At 44.1% G+C, this 23241-nt stretch overlaps 1 long non-coding RNA gene across 39 annotated transcripts in view; it reads right to left on the bottom strand.

Moving 5' to 3' along the window:
* Positions 1-23241, bottom strand: part of LOC105067004 (uncharacterized) — a 78689-nt gene that overhangs the window by 24442 nt on the left and 31006 nt on the right. For 18 of the 39 annotated variants that reach the window (XR_012510775.1, XR_012510770.1, XR_012510758.1 and 15 more), the window contains 2 exons: positions 9061-9174; positions 300-7536 (listed from right to left, as the gene is read on the bottom strand). This is a non-coding gene — a long non-coding RNA (uncharacterized LOC105067004). The remainder of the gene's footprint in view (positions 1-299; positions 7537-9060; positions 9175-23241) is intronic. The other 21 variants (XR_012510778.1, XR_012510774.1, XR_012510771.1 and 18 more) reach the window with 21 other exon arrangements.

Here is a 23241-nt window from a genome sequence, read left to right on the forward strand (position 1 = left end):
TTGCTTTTTCTTTAGGAAAGGCACTTACAAAGCTTAGTTCCCTTAATTGTAAAAGGTGAACGTAATGTGAATTTGTTTATGAAATTAGCACAGTAGCTGTCAGAGTTAAGTGCTCAACAGCTGTTTTGCTATTTATCATTTTGTTTCCCTGAGTTGCATTTCCAAACAGGATTAACTGTAATTGTGGAAAAGATACAGGGACCAATGTTAAGTGGCAACAAATGAAAATGTGAGATTTAATCCAAAGTTAGTACTTCATTTTTAAATTTCAACGGAAAGAATATATAACAGAAACTTGCCTTCCATACACAGAAAACTTCACGATTCAGGCCAAAAGTTGGCCACTGAGTAACCCCAGAGGAACTCAGCCTGAGAATACAAATGCCATAATTACCTGAAATAAAAGGCAGGGCGAAAACAGGAAGTGGGAGAAAGGTCTGGAATGTGAACCAAGTGTCATTAAGACAAAGGCTTCCCTGGAACTCATACTATCCTGGCCTTTCACTATTTGCTTACTGCCTTTTAGGTAAAAGATAAGGCAGTCCAGAGCCTCATTATCACTTCATTCATGAGTGGAGCAAACTTGGAGTCCGTTGTTTTCCGAGATGGTTTCTATGCATTTAAGGGGTGTTAGACTGCACCTCACAGGCCTGCAAGCTTTGTAGTTGCCCAGCCTCAAGACTGAAGAAAGAACCTGGAGTCAGCAGGGATGTCAATGGTTTATTGGCCAGGGAATCTTACACATCCAAACCAAGAGGTCCGGGAGTGACACCCCACCGTATATGGCAGACAGGACATGGTAGCCATCTTTGCTACCGGCGGGAGGAGGCGGCTCCCATCAGCTTCCAGGGAAACCAGCAGCTGGGGCACGTCTCTCGGCCCCTCAGGTTAATGAGCACCACGAAGGCAGCCGTTTCCCTTTAATAAACGAGCAGGTGGAGCCGTTCTGGTCTAAGGATTAGATCAATCACGAGCTGGGGCCGGGGGCAAGCACGTTCACGTGAGTGGGCTGTAGGTTAGGCAGGGATGTACAAAGAGTAAAAGAGCAGCCACCTCGAGTGGCCTGAGCACACACTCCACCCCGTGCACCCTGTACGGCTCTTGCCACCTTGGCCTGCCCCTCCCCCACGATGTCTCTGGGGTCAGGGATGAACAGGCACACAGCAACCAAGTGCCACAAACGCAATCAGACAACAGCAGTTAAGGGGTAACAAGAGTCCAAAAGGTGGGCAAACTTTGGAGCCAGGCACTTATCAGGTCAATTTCTCATGGACTGAAGCCAGAGGAGGATGACAACAGCATCTCGCTGCAGGCCCGGCAATCAAACTCATTCCACAGCGAGGCCACTGCTGTTGCCCAGTCGGTGAACAGACCCCTCCCGCTCAGACTAGGGATGACATGGAAGGTGTCCGACAGGCACGGTACCAGAAGATCATGGCCATTAAGCAAACTACAAGCAGTAACAGGGTTCTGCACTAATACTGCCCCTGCCTGGGGTTCATCCTGGCCTGCAGTACCGTTCTGCCTGTCCACCCTTAGTCCCCATAGCTGGTGCCAAATACTGGAGAGGCCCAGAACAACAGAGCCCAAGGTTAACACAATGGTGCCTTTCTCCACCCTTACGGGTCTGGATTAACTACTTTAGCAGTCTTAGGTGGGGCCGGGTACCTAAGACGTGGAACCTACTAGTCCTTTTCTAATCCTCTTCCCCATGGGGCAGCAAACCCAAACCACCGGGGACTTACCTGCCAGTCCCAGGGCCGCTTTATAACGTGTTTCTCTGAGGGTAGAGCCTGTGGCAAGGGGAAACATGGTCATTGTTCTGACCAATAGCTGGCAACTGTCCTTCAGGGGTCAACAGTTGAACTCAGATTGTGTTTTGACTAGTTGCCTCTGGGTTAACCTGGCAGAGACACTGGGACCACTGTGCCTGGGGTGCTCAGTTACAACTCATAGGGCTTGAATCAGCCCCCCATCCCTGTGTTGAGAGAGCACATTTCCATCTGAATCGCTAAGTAGCCCCCTCATCCTTTCCATCAGCCTGGGGGCAGTATGGTTGTAAGGTAGGTGGAAATGCTTGCGTGTGTCATTTTCATAGCCCCATTCCCTGAACTTCACGGCCAGTAAAGTGTGGGGTTTTTTTTGCATTGCTGGACTAATTCAGGTTGGCCTTTTGTAAGGACTTCCACCTGTCCTCAGGCACTACAGGCTGCATAGAGCTGTTGTTCCCTCACACTATATCGTCACTCTGTCCCCTTCCATAGCTGGGACCAGAGGCCCAAGGGTACTCATTACTTTGCTGTTGCCAAAGGCCCCAACCAAACCCTTCTGGGTAACCGGCCACGTCCAATTCACAAGTCTGTCCCTGTAATTGTTCAGGGGTGGTGGGTCTGGGGTATGCCTGTATTTTGTAAACAATCCAGGACCTTGGGTTTTGTCTGTATTCACCAGCCATCCCTGTGCTGTGAGTGCCAGGCTGCTACCTTAAACTGGAAAAAAGACTGAGGTTAACAGGATATTTCAACATAACAGAAGAGAAAGACATCTCTCTGGCAGCCAGCTGGCCCAGGGCCCACGTGCTAGAGGACGCAGCCCTGGGACTCCCCCCACGGCTTTCAGGCCCCACAAGCCAGTGGACAGCCAGGAGCTCCCTGGAATGCTCCAGTCCTGTCCGCGTTTCCCGACACCTTGGTGCTCACGGGAGTCTCCTCGGCCTCTTGGCCGGCTTGCCAATGGTTGGGCTGCACCCCGAAGGCCTGCAAGGCCTGGACTTGCCCAGCCTTGAGTCTGAAGGAGGAGCTCGGAGACAGCAACGGACACATCAGTGGTTTACCGCACAAGGGGTCTTACCTGCCCAAACCGCGACGTCCTGGAGTGACACTCGCGCGGTGTGGAGCCGCGCGCAGGACGCGGCAGCCATCTTCGCGCCTTGGGCCGGGGTGGGGGAGGGGAGTGCCCATTTATAGGGCAACTGCCGTAAGGCGGGCTCATCAGTTACCAGGGAAACCAGCAGCTGGGGCATCTCCCTCAGCCTCTCAGGTTAACGACCATCACGAGGGCAGCTAGTGCCCTTTAATAAACTGCAGGTGGAGCCATTCTGGCCTAAGGACTAGAACACTCACTAGCCGGGCCGGAAGCAAGCACCTTCACGTGAGTGGGCTGTGGATAAAGCAGGGGCTGGCTGACCAGGGGATGTACAAAGAGCAACAGAACAGCCATCTTGAGTGTCCTGAGCACACAAGAGGATTAGAAGATATACTGTCCCTGGGTAGAAATATTGGACTGCTGAGGAAAAAAAAAAAAAAAAGAGTATTTGGAGGTTACTGACAAATAATTATGCTCAACTCATGAGCAAATTTAATGATAAAAACAGATGGGTCTATAGTAGATATTTAAGTCGAATTACATCAATACACTATATGCTTCATTTTCCCTGATGGCGTGCCCAACATTTTGCTCCAGCAAGTCATGAGGTCTTAGACTTCATGCACCAGAGGATTTATGAATGTACACTGAATCTAGGAACACAGCGTAACTGCCAGGTTTTCTGTCTTCCATAAGCCCCAACTATGACTCAGCCAGATAACACAATGGTAGCCTGGTCTTACTAGGAAAATAGGTCACTGGCTTGCCAAGAGGCAGAGGTTGATAGGGGTGGAGAGGGTGTGTTTAACTACTTTTTTCTTTGCAAAATCTTATCAGAATCTTGCCTTTTCTTTTGAGTCAAATCTCAGGCATGTTCCTATTAAAGATAAAGACTCTGATTTGAGATTCTCATAATAAGGTAGATTTCACAACAAAAGCAGTAAAGAAAAACAGCTCAGTCATCTAAAACTTCTAAACTGATAAAGCAAAAAGTATATGAATAGGAAAAATCGGCAGAAATGCAATATATAATATATAATTAGGAATATCAACAGTTCGGAAGTAGAATTTAATTAATCCACACGACATAAAGTGATATAAAATTAATAAGGCAGATTTAACCTATGTGCCAGAAACTACATGGAAATACAAGCAAGCTTGGTTTTGTGCCCAAGTGTATTTTAGGTAAAAATTGACCATATTCTGTACCACACAGTTTAAGTTAAACTCTGCATTCTATATATCCAGAAAATAAATCAAAAAATTAGAAATAACAAAATAAAATACTCAATCACACAGAAAGTATGAAAAAAAAAAAAAAAACTCAACTAAATAATATTCTGGCCAGAGGGCCAAAATGTACTGAAGAATATTTTAAAATACAAATAGAAATGCAATATGTCAAATTAGATGGGATACTGCCAAAACAATAAAAGTACAAACCAAGCATCTCCCTAAAAATGTAAAAAGTGATCAAAACAAGTAAAAGGAAAATACAACAAACCTGTATAAGGAAATGTGAAAAACTGTTGGTGTTTTGAACATTTTTAAGTGAATCATTAACCAGAAGAAAAAAAAAACTTGTTTTTGCTTCAAAAGGAGTTAATAAAAACATGGTTAACTTAAAATTTGGTCATTTAGGTTACCATTGAACATTTTTAAAGTAAGTATCAGCCATAAGTCAGAATGTGAAAATTGGAGAAATCTAATGGAAATGTGATTTATGTTACTGTTTATTTTGAGAGTTTTCTTTTAGTGGCTCTTGAATAGCAGCTCAGTATGCACTTTTAATCTAGCGTGGTGTTGACAGGAGATGGAACGTCAGGCTGGCTTTTATGGAGCTGCTTTGACACAGTTCTTTTTACTGCCATGCCCTAATCCTTCTGCAGACTCCTGGTTTGGAAGCAGACGTGTGCCTGGGACAAGTCTGAAGTCTGTGACCAGGAAATTCTTTCCTCCCGTCTCATTCTGTGAACAGTAGTTTCTAAGAGCTCTCATTAAGAAAATTAATCACCCGTCTCATTCTTCTACCTCTGTTCCAAAAGTGACACAAAACCAGGAGCTGGCAGGATGAGAATGGCATCTATCCACTTCTAAATATTTACTTCAAAATGATTTCGTGTTAGCAAGATGACACATGTAAAAGCTCTTGAAAAGAAAAAAAAATTTGGTATGTATCACATTCAGATGAGACGCCACTCTGCCTTACTCAAGAAACCATTACTGTTTGTCCAAGATACTCCAGGGGCCAGGAGGACAGAGAAGGAGAAGCACGTCAGTGGGGTAAGGACTCGGGGAGCTCTCTGCTGAATACACAGGGGGACCCCGCCGCGACTGGGCCAAAGGGCTTCTTGTTGAGTTGACTTCAGAAATACTTTTGCATCTTGTAATTCTAACGAAATACAGCCGCTATCTTATTAGGTTGTTTCCTCTGCTTAATCCCCAAAGGAAATCCCTTTGCTTTTCAAGGATAAAAAGTTAGCAGAACAAAGAGAAACTCAGGGGAAGCGCCTGAGCTTTTGCTACAGAATTTCACTGAAGCCTTTCCAAGACCCGAGGATGGGACCCGAGGGCTATTCACTGTTGATTCCTACACCTGGACCGAATGTCAAGGTCTGCGAGGAGATGAATCATTTAGAAACCCGGCGTTCTTGCAGGGCGCTGTCGCTTTTGTAGAACTCTAACAACAACTGTGTCGAAGGCAAAAATCACATAAAAAGTTCAAAGCTGTTAAATCCTCTTTCAGCAAGTAAGACTCAGAATTGCTGAGGGCAAAGACCCGCAGTGTCTGGTGATGTTGATCATTCTTTCTCTGAAAAGAAGAGATTAAAGATATGACACAGGGAGAGAAGAGACAAAACCGCTTGAGGTGGCAGTTCTCACTCAGGGAACGCCTGTCTTCTTCATTTTCGTTTCCACTTTGTGCTTAAATGGAGTGATTTAGGCAAAAGAAACAGAACTTGATTTTGAACCATAGAAATCATGATCAGGAGAAACGCGTACACGAAAGGAGTTGTGGGCACCAGGCTCCCAACTTAGTTATTTCCGATACAGTACACGCTTATTCAAGAGAGCACATCCCAGCTCAGCTCACACGCAAGGGTGTTCCGGAATCAGCAATGGGAAGTAGTTACACCGTCGCTGTAAAAAGCGAGAGGTGATAAAATCCTACATTTATTCACTGTTGATATAAGCATTTGATGTTTTAGATGGACTGGAATAATCCAGTTGCTGTAAAGCCAAAACGTCTTGTAAGCAGCTCTTCCCAGCCCCTGCTCTGTACCCCCTGTTATCTACTACTGTTGATCAGGTTGGCTGCTGGCTTAGCCAGAGTTGCAGACTGGCATTCAGCAGACGTGTTTTGTTTGGCCTCTGTAGTATTTTTTTTTAAAATTATGTGTCCAGGTTTAAAAAGCAAACAATTTCACATGAAAATCCAGATTTCTGGCTTCCATTGAAAAATAGGAAGAACTGGTATTATATGAATGTCATACAATACACATTACATTTTATAGCTTACATCGGTCCATATCAGGCATCCAGTTTCACATGGTGCTGCCTTCCAGTCCACTTGTCTGCTTGTCTTTGGGGTCTGGACCTGCTGTGTTGAATCAGTATCTGAAGAGTGTGGCTTGTGTGTCTCAGAGGTACAGCTCTCATGATCCTGAAGGCTTGGAAATGGTAGAACTAAGGAAACACACTTCTTCATTTGGAAGAAACAGAAATACTGTGACAGACAAGCGCCAGAACCTGGGTCACGAGCACAGTCCCTTCACGCCTGAGCCAGCCCTCTTTCCACTGTTCTAAGCTGCCTCCTTTGGTTTACATTTCAAAACGATAAATATATTTCAAAAACCATAGAGCTTTAAAATAATCATATGTTAAAAGTGGGGAAAAGAAAGAAAAATCACACTCTGTATGATAAGAACAGTGTTAACGTGTTGAGAAAAGACTTTGGGCAGCAGCATTGGGGAATTTTTTTCTTCTATTTTCCAAACTTTCTTAATAATTATGTATTAATTTTTATAATGAAGTAAAACTGTATTTTGAAACATTCTAAACAAATCGAAGCAGACGCTTTGCCTGGTCGTGACCATCCCACCTCCCTGTGCCAGAAACTCACTTCCTCTTGCTTCCCCGCCTGAGACGGGAGGGGAAGTCTGGGGGTGGCCCAACATTTTCAGAACCTTCAGTCTTGAACACAGTGGTGGGAAAGTGCCAAGCAGAATTCTGGAGGCAGAGTTACAGATTCTAACCTTGAGTGGAAAAGAAGAGAAAAAAAAAAAAAAAGCCAAACAAAAGCACAGGCCTTTTGATGCACCCAGTTACAGCGACCTGCATTCGACAATATCCTAAAGTTGATGCAACCAGTAGGTTTTCTATTCCCTGCAGCCAAAAAATATACATAAGAACATTGAAATTTTCTTTCAGGTACTTACCTTCCAAATCCTATGGAAGCAAATTGAAATAGGAGCCAATCCTTTTGATTATCTTGCCCAATGAAGAGGAGTCATCAGGAGATCAGTAGAAAACTCCTCATCGTGTTCCCCTCAAGGGCATACAGAGCATCTTCCATTTTCATTCATTCTTCACAGGTTTGGTTTTAACAATCCTTTTGGGAGTCCTGGGGCCGATCAGGTAGGGAAATCCTTGCCCTGATAATTCAAAAAGCTGAAAAGAAGGTATATGTTTGATTTCCTAAAAGTGTTCTGCTTACGCTGGAGACGCAGAGCACACACTTAGGATGGGCTGCCTGTTTGATGTGCTTCATTTGTGATGCTGGTTATTGGGGGTGAGGAGGTGGGACTAAGAACTTTAGAGAGAGGCTGGCGGAGAGAGAGGAGGGCCGAGAAGCTGCAACAGCTGGCAGTCATTTCAGAAGGATGGTTTAAATGTTTGGAGATGGTTACCCTGGAGAAGAGAAGACTTGGAAAACACGAGAACTCTTAGTTAAACTCTTGTGGGTTCAAGGATTGGAGATTCCTTCGATATGTTTCTTGTGATGCTGAAATTTTTAGAAGGATACATGTGAAGATAAAGAAGGTAAGAATCACGGAGACAATGCCCAGCAGGGGCCAGTGGAGGGGAGGCCAGCTTACCCCTTGGCAGGGAAATTGTAGCTTAGAATAGAAGATGGAACACTTAAGACCAGCTCCTACCCTGAGACGCTATGAGCCTGTGATTTTCACCTGCTGAACTGGCTGGTCACTGCAGAAGTAACTCTGGGACCAGAGGAGACTCACACATCTGAGATGGCCTTGAGGAGTCTTGTGCCTCAAGGCTCTGACTCTTCTCTGAGGCAGCTATTCGACAAGAAATAGGCTTAAGGGGTCACTTGTATCCCAAAGTGACCCTAAAAAATTTTAAATCCAAGTCATTACTAGGGTTGGATTAAAAGAGTAGCAAGTACTTGATGGTAGGAGGCCTAAGTCTCTCAGCTGGTGTCACTATTTTGAATTGAACCAATAAAGTCCTCACATTGAGAGTGTGTGTGTGTGTGTGTGTGTGTGTGTGTATGTGTTTGATCTAACACACCTCATCACATAGTAATTTATCAAATGAATTAGACAGTAACTTAATAACAAGGGGCTGATAACTTCAAGAATGGCAACCAGAGTAGCTGTAGGAGTAACTTGTGACATTAATTTTTGGTAATTTCTTGGGTCTTTTCCTCTGGGGCAGTATTTAGGGGAAGGAAAAGAAGCAGGGGCAGGAACAGAAGGAAGAAGAGCAAGTGTTTAACCAGGCACCTGCTCTGGGACAGGCCTGGGCACTTTCCAAGGCTCCCTACAGTGAGCAGGCTGAGCCCTAGGACCTGTCTCTCACCCACCCAGGGTGATGGTCCATCTTCAAAAGCCAGCTGTGGTCCTCTGAAAGCACAGCGCTTGTGGCATTAACATGGACTATTTCCTGGGAAGGAGGGAAAATCCGACCCATGTTGATTTCTGTTCTTTGTTTGCATGAGATCAAACTCAAGCCTGGATGAGTATTGGCAACTTCTTGGCTGTAGCCCAGCTGACCCAGGCAAAGTTACTTACAAATATCTGAATTCACTGATGCTCTTTGGGAATTACTGCAAGTGTAATAATGACACATTGCTCAGTTCTTAGCACTTTGTGAGGATCTGCCTTGAGAAGGATTTTACTTCAAAATTAGGAGGCAAAAGGTTGAGATGAAGGCTTAAAGAAAAACCACCTTTGGAATTCAGCCTCCAGTGGGGGAACTGGCGAGCAATCTGTGTTCAGTCTTCTTTTCAGAAGTGTCCTGATTGTAGCTGTGCTCCTGGAGACCCGGGCTTGCTGGGTGTGGCTAAAGAAAAAGAAAAATCCAACTGTGGGAAAGCATGCGAAGAAAAGAAGAAAAGAAAAAAAATGGAAAAGGCAACTCAATTCACTGGCCTTGTTATCCTCCCTCAGTGGGTCAGCCAGTGCCTCTGCCCCTGCCGTCAACACTCAGAGGACCCCTTCCTCACCCCAGGACAGGCTAACCAGGTGTGGAACTGCCTGAAATGCTGGTGATCATCTCGGGAGCCTTTTGTGGGGAGAGGCTTACCCAGGCCAACTGCAACAGCCCCAGGCCTCTGCTGGCTTAAGTTCCACCTTGTGGAGGACATCCTGATACCTCCGCCCCCAACATCCATCCCACCCCGTCCCCACTGTGTAGCCACCGTGTATGAATGGGTGAGCCCCGGCGGGTCCAAGCTAAGCAATCCCATTTCCCTGGATCTGGTGGTTGGTTCAGGAGCAGTCTGAGCAGGATGGGTACAATATGTTCTTTGCCTGTCTGTGAAGGCGGAAGGATTAGACCCAGTCGCTGCTTACAGCATCTTCAAATCTGGTGACGGAAGTCCCCCTACAGAGAAACTGACACACACAAGAAGGCAGAGCTGCAAGAATAACAAACAGACTGAGCCTGAGGCCCGGCTGCTTTCACACCTTTCCCATCAGCATCCTCAGTGGTTCACACAGCCTTTGGGACCAAGTACCTGGAGAAACACACGGTCACTGGCTGTTATGTGATAGATGTTAAGTGGGAGGGAAAGCGTTCCATGGCCAAAAATGTTTGCAACATACTGAATGACACAAAATGCAGCCATCTGTAAGCCATTTAGAAACGAATCCATTTTATAAATGTCCAGGAAGGAGCGGCTACATGAAGCATTATGTAGACTTTTTCAACTCAGAACCAAACGGACTATTTGTTCTTGTTGCCGTTTGTTTTCTGAGAACATATTAGCGTTTCAAGAAACAGTCTGGAAAGCTTTGCTGAATCACTGTCAGGTATTTACACCCTAGGAAGTAGCAAGGGAGAGAAGACAGCAGGCACTGGACTTGGAATGTGAGAGAAGCCAGGACAAGAAGCAGAACTGCATCCTTCCCAGACCTACCCCAAAGCTCCTGGAACTGAGAGGACTTGCTCAGAGGGTGATGTGCTGGCTGGCTGTGCACCATCAACACCCCGGCCCCGGCCCATATGCAATTCAGCAGGCCTGCAGGGGCCCAGGCAAGGGATATACATATATAATACAGATCTAAATAGATAGATGTTATCTTTCTATATCTTAGACATAATATAATAGCTATCCATAGATACAGATATTTGCTACAGACACTTTTGCTTTATTATTATCTACGTATCTATCTTTCTCTACCATCTGTCTAGCTAGCTAGTCTATTTTCTTGAAACAATTGAAAAGTTGCAGACAGGAAGCCCCAGTCCCACCAGAAGTGTCAATGTGAATTTACTAAAAGACAAGGGCACCCTTCTGCATGATACCCACAATTCAGCCACCAAAAGCAGGAAGTTAGATTTATATAGTATCACTATGTAATCTGTTCATCCCACTCACATTTCACCTTTGTTCTAATATGTACCCCCAATTCTTTTTCTTCTGTTTCTCGTTCCAATTCAGGATAATGTGTCACATTCACTTTTTTTTCCTTTCTTTTTTTTATTGATTTATAATCATTTTACAATGTTGTGTCAAACTCCAGTGTAGAGCACAATTTTTCAGCCATACATGCATTCACTTTTGATGTCTCTTTCGTATTATTCAATCTGGAACGATTCTTCAATCTGTCCTTGTCATGATGACCTCTAAATTTTTGAGGATTTCACACCAGTTATTTAGTAGAATCTCCCTCCAGTTGGATTTCTATCATGTTTCCTTATGGTCAGTGCTATTTGCATTTTGGCAGAAATTATCATGGAAGTGGGGCTGTGTTTCTCTCAGTATGCCACATCAAAGGACACAATGTCAATCTGTCCCATTCTTGGAGATGCTTATTTTGATCTCTGGTCAGAGTCAGGCAGGTGTATTTAAAATAATAAACTTGAGCTAAAATGCCACCATCCCAACTACAGAGTTACCTTTGCTCCAGCCACACACAAGACGACAGGAAAAGAGCACAGAATGAAAAGGAAAGCGCAAGAAAGTGTATTACTGAGGACAACCAGACTTTCTCTGTTCAATAATTTCCTTGATTATGAGTGAGGAGAAAAACATGGTTTTTCTTTTTCTCCCTTTGAACAGAAAAGGGCATGTTATGGTTGGCACATTCAGGAAGTATCAAGTTTGCTGTTAAACAGATTATGAAACAAGTTAACACAACATCAAACCATGAGATTATTCTAGGTCATGTTTCTGTCGCTTATTCAGTCACCTATCTGCGTGAATCAATTTTAACCTCCAAAGTTATCCAGTGTGTAATCCAAACATTCATAGTGCATTAAGTTGCAAGTGGATCAGAGAAATGCCACCTTGGGGCTGGAAATTCCAACTGTGGAGCAGCTGTTTCAAAGGTAGGTGGCACCTTTCAGACACAAGGCAGACAGCCTTCTAAAGAACACTCAGGATACCCTGTTTGGAAGGGGGCAGCACCAGAATCCCTTTCTAGAAGGGGCTTAGAACAGCAATCTGGCTAAAAGAGGGATGGCTAAGGCTTGTCTTCAAGCTATGTCATAGGCAGAACACTTTTAAAACTTAAATTACATACAACAGATCAATAAAAGTGCGTAAGTCTCCAAATTTGCTTTTAAACCCACCTTATATACTACTGAGACAATGTCCATTATACACACCAAGTAATACGATTATTTTTATTTGTAGTTTCTTCTATCAGGCCAGTGGGCATTATCGATTCAAACCAGGTGGTGTGTCACAATTCAAGCAAGTCTCAGAACAAAGAGGCCAGATATACGCACCCGTGTTAGCAGCAGGCTGGTGCAAGCCTTGGACAGCTCCCTCTCCGCCACTACAGATGTCAACCAGCATCTTACAGGCATAGACTGAGGGGGACTTGCTGACATAATCACGGCAGGATTGTATAGGCAACATCTGAGTTCTATCAGGCAAGAGGCTACTGCATGATGTGGAGGGACCCAGGCTAAGAGACCTCGGACCTCTTAAGAGTCACCAAAAAAATCTAAAGGTGCCACATGGCAAAGGAACATTGAGCAGGTTCTTATGTTGTTATTTTCTCATTACAAGCTTCTCATTCTGCTTATTACAGAAAAATCAGGAAATATAATCAATAAAAGTATCGGCGATCCATAATCCAATTTGGCATGGACTACCAGTTTTAAACACGTAGATACATATAGACTGACATCGACAAATAAATACATATTTCTAAAACACATGGAAACTTTATACTAAATGTATGCTCGATAGCTTTCAATATCAATGTATACACTTGAAAGTCGGCACAGATTAATAAATTGGTTAAATATAACCAATCTGCTACTGTGAGCCTCTTAGATTGTTTGTAACTTCTTGCTGTTGCAAATAATCGTGCCAGCGAACATCCTGGCAAAGTTCTTTAATCATTTCCTTAAGAAAAAACTTTGGAAGTGATGTTGCCAAGTGAAACTTCATGCATATTTAAGTTTTCTTTCTTTCCTTATTTCCTTGTCCTTAAGTAATATGTGTTTATCTCCTTAACAAATGCTTCCTATTTCAGTGAGAAAATAGAAGATCATTTCCACTCTCCCCCACACCACTTCTCCCACCTTCCAACATCTGTGGGCATGAGCCCTGCCCTCCTTCCTCCTGCAGAACTGGCCTTCCTCTGGGCACTGGATCCCAGACCCCCTCACCTGTCCATAGACACCGCTCCAGCAAGCCTCTTTTCTCCTTCCTGCACCATCAGTTCTTCCTCTCATTCCTGTGGCTCATTCTCACCAGCATGCAAACAACTCTTATTTTTCCCATCTTTAAAAACAAATGCACAGAACCATTCTCTTGGCCCCATTTCCACTTCTAACTACAGATCTATTTCTCCTCTCCCCTTTGCAGCAAACTTCAGAAAGAGTTGTCTTCATTCAATGTTTTCCAATTCTTCCCCTTCTTTCTTAAGCCCACGTTAATCAGACTTTCACCTGCCCTCTCCACCACAGCTGTTCTTGTCAAGGTCACCCATGACCTCCAAGTTGCCACAGCCAATGGGCAACTTGCTTTCAGCCTACCTAGCCAATCAGCAGCAGCTGAAACTGATCATGAATCCCTCTTCCTTCAAAGGGTGTTTTTCCACGAGGGTGCAGGACACCATGAGCCCCTGGTTGCCCTTCTCCTTCACCCCTTCCTTCTCAGCATCCTGGCTGGCTCCTCCTCATCTCCATGATCTTAACTCTAGAGTTTTCCAGGAGGCAGGGTGTGGACACCTTTTTGCTGTTTAAAGGCAGTCTTGTGGTGATCTCGTTCAGTCTCTTCGCGACAGATACGTTAACAAACTCCCAAATGTAACTCTCCAGCCCAGGCTCCTTCTCCCACCTGTACCCTCCCTCCCTACTCCAGATCTAACCACTCCTTGACACTGCAGGTACAGCACGTGCAAAACTGCGCCCCGGGCTTCCCCCGTCCTGCTCCTCCCACAGGTGTGTCTCAGTCAGTGGCAACTACAACTAGGCCATAAACCTCGGAATCCTTCTTGATCTCTCTCTGTCCCCCACACTACCCATCCAAAGCTTCAGCAAACCCTGTGGGTCACACGTTCAGAATGTATCTCGTACCATACCACTGTCACCATCACTCTGGTCTGAGCCACAAAACCATTTTGCCTGGATTGTTGAAACAGCCTCATGACTGGTCTTGCTTCCACTTTGCCCACCTAGAGACTATTCCCAACATAGCCAGAGGGGTAACCCTGAAGGATGTGACAGATAATGTAACTTCTGCTCAACATCAGACAATGACTTTCCCTCTCACTCAGAGTACAAGCAACGTTACTGTAAAGAGTCTCATGTAATCAATCTCTCTCCTCTTGCCTTTCTAGCCTCAGATCCTGTTACCTTCCCCCATCCTTGCCTGCTCGGTCCTCTGCCTCAGGGCCTTTGCACATGTTATTTGTTCTGCATGGAGGGCGCTCACCACAGACACCTGAAAGGCTTACTTCCCCACCTCCTCTTCATTTTTGCTTAACTATCACCTTTCTCTGAGCCCTTCTTGACGCTTGTTTAAAAATCACTTCTCCCACTCCAGTACTCCTGATAGGCTTCTCCACTTTCTTTTTCTCCATATCACTATATATTTTATTTATTTCCTTTGTTGCCTAGATTCCCCCTGCCGCCATGAGAATCTAAGCACTGTGAGATTTGTCGTTGTATCTCCTGCAGCTGAAACAGCCCCCATTATTCAATATATACCAATCGAGTGAAAAAAATCTCTCCAAAAAGTCAGAAAAGTAAAAGGAGAGAATTAGAAAGACACCCATATACTTAAAAAGGAAATTTTATTCAGCCGTGGGAAAGCAAGCAATCCTGCCACTTACAATAACACGGATGGACCCTGGGGGCATTATGCTAAGTGAAATAAGCCTGACAGAGAAAGACAGATACTGTGTGATCTCACTTAAAAGTGGAAACTAAAAAAGATGATAGAAAAGAGAGAAGAGTGGTGGTTACCAGGGGCTGGGGTGAGGGGTATGGGGAGGTGTTGGTTAAAGGGTACAAACTTCCAGTTGCAAGTTGTGGGGGTCTCATGTGCAGCAATGGTGATTATAGCTAACACTGTAGCATATGCTTGACAGTTGCTAAGAGAGTAGATCTTAAATGTTCTCACTACCCCCCAAATGGTAATTATGTAACATGATAGAGGTATTAGCTAAAGTTATGATGGTAATCATTTTGCAATATGTAATTATCATATCAACACACCGTACTCCTTAAACTTATACCATGTTACATGTCAGTCAATTATATCTCAATAAAGCTGGGGAAAAAAATCACCCATAAGCACACTACCCAGAACCACCGTTTACATGCATATACACTCTCATTCTTTTTCCTTTATTTACATGTATTTTCAATGGGGGTCACTTGATACATAATTTTAAAACCTGCTTTAAAATACTTGATATGCATATAATTTAGACTTTGAACACATGCCCCCACATAGCCTTTCAGAAATACCAAGTTACACCTTGCCAGGAGTTCATGAGGGTCCACTTTTGCATCTTCTCCCTCAAATTTGAGCTTATCAGGTTTGTTTTGTGTATAATCCAACCAATATAATAAGTTTGACTCTGATATTGAAATCTTTCTTAGCTGACTTTACTTTCAGTGTCTTCCCAGTTTCCCCTGTCACCCTTATCACTTCTCAATGAACACACACACACCTCCTCTTTCCTAATAATTGCGGGGAGTCAAGAGAATGAAAAGGGAACACTCTTGCTGGAGAAAATTTCCAGAATTGGAGAAGCTAGCTTGTTAAAACTCAGAAAGCCTAACAGACTGAATTAGGTTGTGTGGCTTAGCCGAATGAGGCTACAAGCTATCATTCGCTCGTGACATTCTGACGACTCACACGGACTACTGCTGCCCTGTATAGTCAACCGGCTGTGCGCTGTGTGACTCCGGGGTGGGGGTTGCCACGGACACAGATTTCAGTGAGAAGTCACCCCCCTGGGAGTCATGCCATGTGGCAGCCCCCAAAAGGTCTGGCTAGATTAAGATCAATTCAGTTTTAGGAATCATTTCTGAGATGCTTTCTTTCCCTGGCTCTGCCCTTCCCCCTCATCATCTATCGAGCATTTGTCTAAGAAAAGCAGACTTTCTATTGTGATAGTGAAGTTTTTTAAGTTATATTTTTTGACCCTTTCTCTGGCCAACAAAGAAGAGGATGCAAGCCATCTGGTCCAGTAAAACGACCAGACGTGCCCGCCAAATGCCTTTGCTCACAGGGCTTTCCTGGGGGTGCTTGGGAGGGAAGCAAACAGCTGAGGTTTGAACCCACCTCTGGTGGGTCAGGCAGCCTCTGGCCTCTCTGGACCCTGATGCCTCGTCTGCTTTATCTATCTCCTTGTCCCTCAACCCCAACTCGAGCCCCAGGGAGCATGTGACGGGTCTCAGGTGTTTGAATTGAGTATTTTCTCATTGCTGGAAGAAATTTTCAAACACTTTTTAGACCTAAGAATCTCTTTCTACCAGACCAGGAATCCAACAAACCCTTACCAAAAATGTTAGCAAACAAAATAGGTCAAGGTGGAGCTGCTCTGGCTGAAAAGGTCCTACTTCTCCCCTACTGGGGCTCTCTTGAACCTGTAGGCTTCCCAGAAGCAGAATCTGAAACCCAGGCACCTCTGCTGGACCTCACACACAAAGGGTCCTCCTTCCTCCCGTCCCCATGCAGCCTCTGTTAGATTCCCCTGGAGACCAGAGTGAGGCCTCTGCTTAAGGTGCAAAATTTTAGAAGGGAAGCACCAAAAAACCCCCCAAAATCTCAGCCATCAAGACAAAGAGTATTTTAAGGTAATATTTTCAACAGTCAAAAATTAAAGCAAAAAATCCAAGGTGAACAAGATATTAATGTGTTAAATGAAGACGGATCAGTAGTGGCACCACGCTGAGCCACACTGGAACCTGAGCCAAAAGGACACACCAGCCGTACAGACACATAATCTTGATAATGGTCTTTATCTTGACTCCTGGGTTTCTGGTGTCCCTTTGAATTTTGGGCCCAAAGTGAGTGCCTCCCTCCCCTCACCTGCCTCTCCTGGTACCTGTCCATCCATCCCTCCACACTGTCCTACAGCTGGCTGCTTCTTGTAACTCTCCTCCCCTCTTAGACTCCCTGCGGATACAAGGACCAAGACATACTTGTCTGTATCTCCAACATATGAAGCACGTAGCAGGCGTTTAGTAAATTATCTTTGAAGAAATGAATTGGACCAGCAACCGTTGGCTGTGGGTTTCTCCCATCTCCTCAGCTCTAACTAGCCCTGTGATCCTGGGCAAATCATAACCTCTCTGGCTTGAGCCTACTCCTCCATGAAATGAAAGACTTGGTAATCTCACATGCCCTTCTGCATCTGTCTATAGGAGTCATCCATCTGCAGAGTCCAAGCCTGCCCAGACATTCCTTGCCTCCTGGTTGATGGCATCAGTAAGGCAGCTGCAAGCCTGCTGGGATCTTGCAGCGGATGACGGAGCTACACGGAGCTGCAGGCAGTGGGGCTACGGTGTCACCTGTAAAACCCCCCTAGGCCGGATAATTGCTTTGAACTTACATGTTGCTGGGACTGTATTTTTAAGCCATTTAGGGGATAATTTCTCCAGGAATGCTGTCCTGGTTGGGAAATACAAGCACTGGCCTTTAATTAGACCAACATATGTTAAGAAATACTTTTCTCCTTCAGTTCCATTCCTGTCAGCCTGTTGTCTTTACATGTGGGGAAAGGCCACAGAAGTACTGAAAAGCACATTATGTCTTCCCACCATCCCCTGTCTGTGACTGAGAAGAAAAGAAAGACAAGAGTAGAGCAATTCACCGCAGGTGCGGAAACACGAACCCACGGAGCGCCTACGTCCGTCCACCACGTACGGGCTTCTGTGGGAAGCACTTCAGACAAGGTGCCTGTCCTCAGAGACTTTTCAGACCTTTCCAGGAGAGAAAACGTGAACACAGAAGCACCCTAAGGTGGGGAGATGACCAACTACCAAGATGGTAAGGGCAGGAGGAGTCAGACTAGTGGGAGGAAAGGAGGAAGCAAACCGCCTTTAGGTGTCTACTGTGTGAGGACTTGAAAACCTTCCCTTGTGTTATCTGCGTGACTATCTTTTTTAAGCATTACTATCTCTGTTATACTAATAAGGACTCTAGACTTGGAGCAAAAGCCAATCCGGAAGCACAATTTGCTTTCCCAAAGTGTTCATGTGCAAGTTCTCCAATATGTTGGAAATGGATTACCTGACCTGGACACTTAACCCGATGAGCAAACATTGCTCATCTCACTTCCCCCTCAGTGACACAGGCCTCGGCTTCCAAGCGGATTTTATTTAACTCTCTAATCCAAGGAGTACCTGCTCATTAGGCTATCGCCAAGGTTGGGAACCTCAGGCTGGGGAATTTAAAACAGGCCATTAGTCTTACTTTCACACCAGATATAATTTAAGCCTTGTCACTGGGCCATCAGACACAAAGGCTCCCTACATCTTATTTGGTAGTTCCCAAATTTGGCCACTGGATTCAGTGACCAAAGCTCCCCAGCTGGCTCCCTGGGCTGGGATTTTGCCTTTCTCCTTTGCAGAGGCAAACTAGATCCCGGAGGTTTCCATCAAGGAGGGCTCCAGGGGAAAGCAGCCTCCTCTGTCATTCTAAAGCCAAACCCTTGAAACAAAAGCTTTGGGACAGCAAAGCCTATAAAAACTTGCTGGGAGCTTTTTTCTTTTGTGTCTTTCCTTTTTTTTTTTTAATGAGTTTACCCTGTGGTTGTTCTACCTCCCCTTCCTCCTCTACCCTTGACCCCAGGCAATGGCAAAGGGGGTTGAGATTTAACCATCCAGGAAAGCTGGCAGTTTGGCAGCCTTGGAATGTGGTGGCTTGTTTATCTAGGGGCCAAACACGGGCCAGAAACACACACATCCCAGGCCTCAGCTTCAGTCTGAGGGACCCAACTTCTCATTGGGAAGCAGAGGAACTGAACTAAGTTCTCAAAGATTCATAAAAGTGGGGAGGGTATAGCTCAGTGGTAGAGTGCATACTTAGCACACATGAGGTCATAGGTTTGATCCCCAGTACCTCTGTTAAATTAAAAATTAATAAACATAAAAACAAACCTAATTACCTCCCCCACTAAAAAGCCAAAAACAAAAAATTTTTAAAAAAAGATTCCTAAGATACTGGCCTGTGCGCCTGACCCACCAAGTATTTGTACCTGTAACATAAAGTCAGCTGGATCAGGGGATGACGGTGACTCACCCAGCATTTGCAACTTTTGAGGTAGCAATCCTATCAATTAAAAGGGGGCTTTTAAGATCTTAATTTTTAAAAAAAAACAACAAAAAACAATCCCTTTGTTTTTGTAGGATGAAAATTCTATTCCACACTGGCTCTGTGATTTTTTTTTTTAATTATCCAATGAAATCTTAGTAGAAATATTGGTGCAGAGCTTTTTGAATACAAGATGTAAATCATCACCACAAAGGCTAAGAATATGAACCAGCAGAAAGTATCTGATGGGAACTGTGACGTTTCTGGGTAAGTGGCTGGGATGGCTCCTCCATTCAGGCAGCACAGACTTGCTTTGAGTCAAAAGACACACACGTTTTCCTGGCTCTCAGCTTGCAGTCAAGAACCTGGTGCGTCTTCCCATGACCACATGGAGTCTGGGCAGCGCTGGTGGAGCGTGCCCAGGAGGCGGCCAGTGAGTCCGCAGGGTTGCCCAGGAAGGTGGAACATCCTCTTTGGAAAACACTAGGGACTATAACAGACCCAAGGGGAAGAAGGCAGGATAAGTGGACAGCATGGTCCCTGAAGAGCTGATAATTTAACTGTAGGAAAAGAACCTAAATTCAGAGAACTTATCAACAGCCACTGGACGATAACTGACACTTACTAGCATGGCAAAGCACGACACGGCACACAGGGCCGGCCATCTGTTCCTCGCCTCCACCACCTACCGCAGGTACCGTCTGTGCCTCCCCCCCGCCCCTTCCTTCTCCTGCTCAACTTCTACGCATCCCCAAAGACTCTACTCCAGCATCAGCTGTTCCAGGAAACCTCCTAACATCCCACAAACATGTCTGTGTTTGTGCTTCTGCATGCCTAGCTTGACCATTGCCCTTGCCACATTTTTACTAGGCTTTTTTTCCACGTGGACTGTGACCTCCATGAGGGCAGTGATTAGGACTGACGCATCAGCTCCAGGACCAAGCCCAGTGAGAGTAAATACCCAGCAATAGTTAGAGGACAAATCGATCCACAAATAACTGCTGAGGGTTTGCGATGACAAGGAAGGACAACAGCGTAACCAGGGAGAGCTGCTCAGAGGAGAGCTGAGTAACGTTTGAAGGAAGTGGAACTAATTGGATTGGCAGGAAGAAGACTGGGTATAGGTTTATGGGAAATAGTGGCTGCACTGCTCAGCTCTCACAAAACATCATATGGGGATTAATGAGAATGGAATTAATAAGAGAGGAGAGAGAATAGTTGCAGGACGTGGAAGTACTTTGTATTCTGGATTTGATGGGCAGGCCATATAATTCTTTCCATGACTGTAGTTGAGAGAGTGAGCCAATGCCAGCAGTGCCCTGATCAAATTCTCAACAGACAATCCATATTTGGCTTATTTAAATTCCCTGCGCTTTCAGTTTAATGCAGCATTTCCTTCACGTCCTGTCCGAAATCCTTACGCGTGTTTCAGCGGTGGCTGCAGATTATGGCCATGCAGGACAACAAACCTATCCCCATAAAGAGCAAAGGTTTTTTTTTTTTTTTTTTTTTTTTAAAAAGGCCGCAAGATCTTTATCTTGAAGGAACTTTAATCTCAAGTTTATTATGATTGAGCATCATTTCTCATGTATTTTCGTGTAATGGAAAGCCCTTACTCGAGTCCTGCCATCACAACAGCACCATCAGGAAGAGGAAATGAGCAGGGTTGTTAACCAGAACACGCTGTCCCTTTTTAAACATTAACCATTGTTCAGGTCTATAGACCTGGCGGCTAAAGGCAGTGATGGGAATCCAGAATCACATGCAAAAAAATCCTACCTGTGGAAAATTTTAGAGTTCTCATATCTGCCTTGATCCCTGAGATTATTATAGCATGTGTATATACACATATATACGTATGCATGTAAGTATCTACATACACATACATATCACATTTAAAAATATACAGCACACATTTCTTAGAGAAATAGAAGTACAACTAAACTGACCTATCTCTTATCTGAAAATAGCTCTATCTGACCCGTGTCATGTTTAGACTGAAGTCATCCCAACTGACAGCACTGAAGCCAAGGAGACATCACGCCATTAGAGCACGGCTGTGGAAGAAGTCTGTGCTCCACGGGGAGCTCTGTTTCAGCAGTTAGACAGAACTTGAGCATCCTTGTCACTTGCTGGCCCAGGCTGGGCCCATGTGTGTTATCACTGATTTTTATAATTCAAGGAGCACTGTTCGCTGCTCTCCTGATTTTATTTATTTTTCAATGAATATGAATCATGGAAACGTTTAAACAATTCTATCAGAAATGTGATGGCTGCAAACCATCAACATCACTGTCATTTTCTCATTGAGCACTTACGAGGCCAGTTACGGTGCAAACGACTTCTATACATCAGGGCACAGGACGTGGCGCTTGCTCCTATTCCTGTACTTCTCAAGGTGAATTAAAATACGTTACATAAGCATCTGTCTCCACTAAATCCTGCCACCGCTACAGCCCCCGAGTACAAGGCCTAGGCCTTATTCATTTTGGTCCCCCAGCGTGCTGCACACATTGGACACTCAACACGTTTGTTATATAAATAGAAACAACTTGAAGTGACGAAGTCATATTATTTTGGGCTCTTAAAACAATTATGGTCATGCTATCTTGATACAGTGGTTTGTCTAATAACGAAATCTGGAAACAAACTATATCTCAACATAGGGGAACAGTTAAATATAAGGAATAGAATAACTACTTTGTGATATCAGGGTGACCTCAGAAGCGAAGATTTGTGAAGAGAAATCTTGTAATCCAGAAACAACTTGCGCCATGATACTAAGTTGCACGTATGGTTTGCATACAGTTTGTATGTACAGCAACCGTGTTAAAGAAGATATTCATAGAGTTGGAAAAATACCTGAAAAAAAAACCCAACAAAATTCTAATGGTAGTTAAGGTGGAATAATTGTGGATGTTTTTTCTTATTTTTCACATTTTAATTAAAATCTTATATTAAAAATGTAAACAATTTTAAAAGAAGGAGGGTGGAGGGATAAATTGGGAGTTTGGGATTTGCAAATACCAAGTACTGTATACAAAACAGATAAACAACAAGGCCCTACTGTATAGCCCAGGGAACTATATTCAGTACCTTATAATAGCCTATAGTGAAAAAGAAAATGAAAAGGAATATATATATATATAACTGAATCACTATGCTGTACACCAGAAATTAACATACTGCAAACTGACTATACTTCAGTTTTAAAAAAAAGAAAAAAAGAAAAAACTAAAAAAAAAAAGAAAACAGCAATGATAGTATTTATCATTGGTTAATAAAATAATGGGTGATATTATTTACTTAGCTGATCCTCAGTGTCAAAAACTTTCCACCATCAACCTATATACTTGCTTAATTAAAGGTTTTCTAAAATAATACAGCAAAATAATAGCAGCAAAACCATTAAAAATCTATGTCTTTTTTTGCCCCCCTCAATGGTTTAGAAGACCCATTTGGGTCAAATACTATAAACATCTCTGTGGAATTCCTCAAAATCATGCTTGGTCTAAATGAGGGCTCCTCTGACAGCTGTCCCTGTCCTGTTAGCATGCAGACTGTAAGTAATACTACTACTGAAAGGCTGGCTGCTTAACTTCAATGCTGGGCTGGTTTACAGGGAGGCAGAAGCTTTCTCACGTCTGTTAGACGTGAACTGTACAGTCCGGCGGGCCACACTGCGGGGACCAGGCTGGTAAAACAGACACACTCGATACACTTAGCGTAACAGAAGCACTTCTACCACAAAGGCACTGCCAGGCAGAAGCAGAAATGGCCTGTGTGTCGGGAAGGCTTTCCTTCTAAGTGTCCTGTTGGGGTTTCAGATTGGAACTTCCCCTAGGCTTTCCACCTTCAGATGCTCTCTGGATGTACTGAGTTCTCTTCTTGTTCACCCTGCCTGGCCACAATTTTATTTATTTTATTTTATTATATAAAACAAATAACATATATAATAAAATAAAATAAAGGATGCAATTAGATATATTATTTCCCCACTGCTCTAAGCCTTCTCAGGTCCTTTGTTACTTATTTGTCCCCACAATTCTATCAAAAATATACTGGCATCTTTTGAAGCAGGGTGTCTGTCTTGTTAGCAGAAAGCTCCTATCTTGTTTTAAACACTAAAGTGTCACTTTGCATAGCTCCTGGGTTTAACTAACCTTTAT

This window comes from Camelus bactrianus, chromosome 12 (genome assembly GCF_048773025.1).
Source record: "Camelus bactrianus isolate YW-2024 breed Bactrian camel chromosome 12, ASM4877302v1, whole genome shotgun sequence".
NCBI lineage: Eukaryota > Metazoa > Chordata > Mammalia > Artiodactyla > Camelidae > Camelus > Camelus bactrianus.